This window comes from Staurois parvus, unplaced genomic scaffold (assembly GCF_062004578.1).
Source record: "Staurois parvus isolate SC_StPar_1 unplaced genomic scaffold, SC_StPar_1.0 ptg000287l, whole genome shotgun sequence".
NCBI lineage: Eukaryota > Metazoa > Chordata > Amphibia > Anura > Ranidae > Staurois > Staurois parvus.
In genome coordinates this window covers 14531840-14538661 of record NW_028318083.1, presented here as the reverse complement: position 1 = coordinate 14538661, position 6822 = coordinate 14531840, and positions in this window count along the sequence as shown.

Below are 6822 nucleotides of genomic sequence, written 5' to 3'. Positions count from 1 at the left end.
AGAATAATGAATTTGCAAAGGCAGAGGGCTAAATCTCATGATATAAATAAATGTTTGCTAAAAATTAATATTTAGTACTCTATACAATATCCTGCAAGATTAAGAATAATTGTGCATGGGGACACTCTTTTTGGATAATACTTCAAGGGCTGCTGATTGGCTAGATAGGGAAGTTGGGAAACAATAATAGTCCCTTCCACCCTTTTTTTTTCGCTTTTAAGGCTCAGGGTGTGTGAAATTCAATTTAATACTTCTGGGCCTTTTTTATGGCTCAGATATGATGAAGGGTATTTAGGACCCACGTTAGTACTCCTGGACCTTTAATTTTTCATTTTCGTCCCCTCACTGTGGCTTGAGTATGTCAGCTTCTGCATGGCTATGTCATGCTACAATAGTGAGAGTGATGGGGCATCTCAGGGCTTGGGATTATAATATTAGTGCCTAGTGCCAAGATTAGTAGGTCATTTTTGGACTATCCATACAGCCTCTCAAGTGCGTTCCTCCATGAATTTTATACTATATTTCTTGATGTGTCGAATGTCAAATCTCCTGATGCACCTGATACTTACAATGCAACGTGTGCATATTAGGATATGATGTAATGTTTAATGATACTATTAAATTCATATCATAGATTTTTGGAGGATAAGTGATGTTAATAAATGGTAGACCATATTTGAATATATAAGTCATGACTGTCCGTCTGTGGTTTGCCTGCAGGAGACACACCTTACTTGAGATATGTCTAATATTGTATCACACAATGTACTGTTCCTGTTTTTCATATTATGCAAGAGGGAGGCATTTTCTAGTCTCATAGTGCCATAGTCATAGTCCCATTGTGGATGTGCATGGCTTGATTTTTGTCCAGCACTTTTTTCATCTCTGCCCTACATTGCCATCTGTACTGTGAAGCGTTGTCCAATCAACTTTGCTGCATTTGGGCAGCACAGTGGCTAAATGGTTAGCACTTCTGCCTGGCAGTATTAGGGTCATCAGTTCAAATCCCAGCCACAGCACCACTTACCTGGAGTTTGCGTGTTCTCCCCGTGCCTGCGTGGGTTTCCTCCAGGTACTCCAGTTTCCTCCCAAACAGACATGCCAATAGGTTAATTGGCTCCTGTCTAAATTGTCCCTAGTATGTGTATGTATGAATGTGAGTTAGGGACCTTAGATTGTAGGCCCCTTGAGGGTTAGGGACTGATGTGAATGTACGATATATATATGTAAAGCACTGAGTAAAATGACAACGCTATATAAGTACCTGAAATAAATAAATACATTTGGCTGCATCTGGGCTGACAGTATATCTCTAAATACTGCAGAATTCATCCGGCTGCTTCTGTCTTCTGTCACATCATCAATAAACACCAATGACCCAGTGCCACTGGAGGCCATCACACTGCCTCCACCATGTTTTGCAGATGACGTTGTGTGCTTTGGATCATGAGATGTTCCAAGCCTTCTCCACACTCTTTTATTAATCTTAGTTTCATCCATCCAAAGAATGCTTTTCCAGATGTTTTTTGGCAAAGTCTAATCTGGCTTTTCTATTCTTCAGGCTTATGAATGGTTTGCACCCTCTGTGTTTGCTCTCGTGAAGTCTTCTCTTGATTGTAGACTTTGACAATGATACGCCCACCTCCTGGAGAGTGTCCTTCACATGTCTGGATGTTGTGAATGGGTTTTTCTTTACCATAGAGAGGATCCTGCGATCATCCACCACTATTGTCTTCCATGGACGTCCATGCCTTTTTATGTTGTTGAGCTCACCAGTACGTTCTTCTTTCCTCAGAATGCACCAACCTGTTGATTTGGCCACTCCTAATGTTGCTGTTTTCTCTCTGATGGATTTGTTTAATTTTTGAACCCTTACAATGGCCTGCTTAACTTGCATGGACAACTCCTTTGAACGCATGATGTAGGTTCACAGCAATAGATTCCAAATGCAAATACCACACTTAGAATCAACTCTAAACCTTTTACCTGCTTAATTGATGAAGAAATAATGGAGTAGCCCACACCTGGCCATGAAAATTTTTTTTAATTCAATTGTCCAATTACTTTTGTTCCCTTGAAAAAGGGGGGATGACTACTCTTAAGAGCTGTAATTCCTAAACCCTTCCTCCAATTTGGATGTACATTTCCTTAAATTAAACCTGAGAGTGTGCACCTTCAGCCCATATCCATTATATAACTATAGCTTGAATATGTTTTGGAAAATACCTGAAAAAATCTAAAATTGTGCCTGTATCCAAACATATATGGACCTAACTATATATATACAGTGGTCGCCTCAGGGGTGTTCTTAGTAGCACATGGGGATGGGATCCAAAGTGTGAAAAGTGCACATGGTCACTGTTCCAAACACTTTTTCTGCGCTGCGCCTTTTAAGGCAAGGCCTTTTGGCTAAGTCCAGGGCAATTTTTTTGCTACGGGCCTCAGGGCCTAGCCAGTGCACAATTCCATGGCCACTTATTTAATTAATAATTTTTCTCCCACGTTTTGTCATATTTCACTTTTGTGTGGGTTTTTTTTCTCACTAGGATGGAGGGTGTGGATCCTTGGGCCTGCCCTGAAGTCATCAGGTTCCTTCCATCCCTGTTCCTGGGGGGTCTCTCTTCAGGAGAGCCCCCTGACCTAGTACTTCGTGGTAGGCTTCGGCTAGTCACAAGGTAAGGGGTCCGCCAGGCCTTTTGGTTAGGTGGACCATGTGGAAACTTATGTCCCTATCGGCCCTGGGGATCAGGGTAGAGATCCTACTCCTTCAGGGGGTGGACTAAAGCACACCCCTAAGTGCACTTTTTTGTGTTTGTGTTCTGCACTTGCACGTTTTTTGTTCACTTACGGGTTTTTGTATTTTCGTACCTCCACGGACTTAAAAAATAAAAAAAACTGTTTTAAATGACTTTATACATTTTTTTAAAATATGCACACAAAAATTAATGTTAGCAATAATAAATAGTAAAGTCTTCTGGAGGTTCTAAGGTGGTCATTGGAAAAACAAAAACATGCAACTATTGTATTTAAAAATATATATTTATGACAGAGACTCAGATATAGAAAACTGCTGAAAAACCCATTTATTTAACTGCTTGCCTACTGGACACTTTTACCCCCTTCCTGCCCAGGTCAATGTTCAGCTTTCAGTGCTATTGCACTTTTTTTGACAATTGCATGGTCATGCAACACTGTACCCATATGAAATTTTTATAATTTTTTTCACACAAATAAAGCTTTCTTTTGGTGGCATTTAAGCGCCACTGGGTTTTTTTTTTTTTTGCACTATAGACAAAAAAAAGAGCAAGCAATTTGAAAAAAAAAAAGTTTTTCTTTGTTTCTATTATCCAATTTTGAAAACAGGTACATTTTCTCATTCACTGATGTGCGCTGATGAAGCTGCATTGATAGGCAGCACTAATGGTCACTGATATGCAGCACTAATGGGGACTGATGAGGTGGCACTGATAGTCAGCACTGGTGGGAACTGATAGGCTGCACTGATGAGGAGGCACTGGTGGGAATTGATGAGGAGGCACTGATGATGCTGCACCAGTATGAAGCACTGATGGGCACTGATAGGCAGCACTGATGGGTGCCACTGATGGGTGGCACTGATGGGCACCACTGATGGGCACTTTTGGGTCTGCACTCATAATCAGAGCATTGATAATCAGTGCCCTGGTTATCAGTGCAGATGTCCTCTGTGACACTTGCCTGTTATCGGCAGTACTTTCCTCACACTGTGACAGCATGAGGAAAGTGCTGCCGATAACTGGAAACTGTATTTACTTTGTGATCAACTGTGTCATTGGACACAGCTGATCAAGTGGTAAAAGGCCACTGTGATTGGCCTTTTACCTTGTCATGTGGCCAGCTGTGTCCTCAGGACACAGCAATCATAGACAGCGAAGGGTGCGTGCCACTGGGGGGGCACGGGGGACATTCTGGGAGGACGTCATGGGACGCCCTCCCAGAACTGGACAACCGTGCTGTAGCCGTCATTCGGCTATAGCCCACTTGTCAAGTGGTTAAGGCGCCTCTCAATGTTTTTGCCCAAGATTTATACAGTTGGCATACAAGGTTTACACAATTTTCATCATTTTCAAACAGATCCTTTAGACAGTAATAATAAAAATAAAAAAACCCAGGTTAAATAAGCAGATGATAACAATTTTATAACTAGACTTCAAGCCTCTTTTCCTCACAATTCCATAATGTTGATTAGTCCCTCCTCCAGTTACTCCAGTTTGAAGTTCCCTCAAAAATACAGCTAATTTTTTGTAGTAATTTCTAAAAATTGATACAATCCATCATGCCCCTTCTGTGCAGATAGCTTGTGTCATTCTAAAACAAAACAGGTCATTATTCTCATTGTTCATTTGTTCTCATTAGACAAATTCCCATAATACATTTTTATAGGACTTGCAAATGAAGTGTTTCCCGTTGAAACCAGACACTTTCCTCAAATTTTGGGGTTGATTTACTAAAGGCAAATAGACTGTACATTTTGCAAGGGAAGTTGCACCCTTTTTTCCAAGACCTTAGTGAATGTGCTGAAGCTTCACTTTGTAAAGAATACCCAACCAGGTGCAAGGAAAATAAAAACAGCATTTTTGCTTGCACATGATTGGATTATGAACATCAGCAGAGCTTCAACTCATTCACTAAGCTCTGGGGTAAATGAGTGCAACTGCAAAGTGCACAGTCTATTTGCCTTTAGTAAATCAACCCCATTGTGTTTGAATATTATGCAATTTTTTTTAAAGTTGGCTGTACATGCATCAAAATTCACCTGGTACAGCAGGGACTGGCCAATTTTCGATCATGTATAGGCAGGCTGATTATACAGAAGTCGATCTACCTATCATCATACAAACAAGACCACTTCACAAATATACCCCTGGCTTTGGTAGTGGTAAATTGGACCTAATTTAAGTTGCCTTCACAATTCTAGTGAAAGACAACTCAGTAATATTACTCCATATGAATCTAATCACAAATTTATGTGGTCTACACGTGAACATGGATGAGGATATTCATGTTGACAATATTGTTGCATTCACATCATGTTAATATATCTTTTTGTCATTGCCTGAGATCCCTTCAGACTGTTTGAAGTAGGAAAGCGAAATTGATTTCATTACCTTATCTAAATCAGCTGACATGTATTGTATACATAATGACGCCCATTTGCAGTGAAAATACTCCTTGATCAACTCGAGATAGGAAAATAAATTTTACATTGGCAAGTAAGTTTCATGTTTTTAAAGTTATAATTGCACTTTCTGGTTGTGTCATGTAAAAGAAAAGGTCATCTACGTACGCAAAAACAACCCTAAAAATTTCCCAAGGCTAATGAAAGTCCCGCAATGTCTGAGGAAGTGCAAGTGAATTGTAGACGGGGCTCCAAGGTGAGTATGAAGATTACAGGGACAGATTTGCCATAAGATATACAGAAAAAGTCATCCAGTCTGAAAACCTACATTTAGAGAGGAATACGTTGCATCTATCCATCTGCACATTTCAACCCCAAGACCTGTATGTTAATGCCACTTATAAACTATAAGTCTGTCAGGTTAAATTCCTTTTCCGCATCTGTGTATAGAAGCAGCATAAAATGACCCTAGGCCAAGTTGAGCGAATCACATTCAGAACATGTTTGGTATGGTCCTTTGCTTCCCAAAATAGGATGAAGCCCACCTGATATGGATGAACCACTTACTAAATAAAGGATCAATCTGTTACTGAGGACATTACAAAAATGTGCTTCTTCATAAATACAGTTTGGTGAGTGAATATTATCACCCTAGGATAGAAATTGTTTTACTGTCAGGACCACCACGAGTAAAAAGCCAAAACAAATGAAAAGAAATGCAGCCATTACATCTAAATACCAGTAAGCTGAAATGTATAAAATTTTGTTCTTGGGTTTAGATATGCTTTTAATGTCACCTGTGGGCAAAAAAGAGCCCCCTCCCACCTCCCTTCAACTTATTGCTAGCAAAAAAATCCCATTTTTACTTAGCTAAAGCCCATAATCATGTGACGTTCAGTCTTGAGCCTTTTCTCCTCTTCGGTTCGGGAGTGCTTCTTCAGGGGTCCATGTCACTGACTGTATGACATGGACAACTATTGGTTGCAGCAACATTTCCAGCAGCAAAGTCCTCTCATATCAGTTTGAGAGACAGGGCACACACAGGGCCTACACAGGGCAGTGAGAGAACTGGTCCTAAGGAAGATAAGGAGCAGCCAAAATGATCTAGTCCCTGAGGCAGGAAATAAGTTTCGAAGCAAGGAAGTTACCTATAGTTACATAGTTAGTCTGGCTGAAAAAAGACAAAAGTTCATCCATAAAAAAAAAAAGTTATAATCATATATGCACAGTTGATCCAGAGGAAGGCAAAAAAAAACAGCAAAGCATGATCCAATTTGCTCCTGCAGGGGAAAAAAATCCTTCCTGATCCCCAGAGAGGCAATCGGATATTCCCTGGATCAACTTTACCTATAAATGTTAGTATCCAGTTACATTCTGTGTATCTAAGAAAGAATCCAGACCTTTTTTAAAGCAATCCACTGAGCTGGCCAGAACCAACTCTTGAGGGAGTCTATTCCACATTTTCACAGCTCTCACTGTGAAGAAACCTTTCCGTGTTTGCAAAGTCATCCTTTATGATTAAGTCTAATTGACGAAACATGTCAAAGGGAAGTGACGTCAGATGCACAGCTGAACCGGAAGTGATTAAGCGGCCATTTTGGATCCTGGAAATCTCTATCTGAGACACAGGAGAGGATCTGCTGAGGATTTCCGGAGGTCTGGCT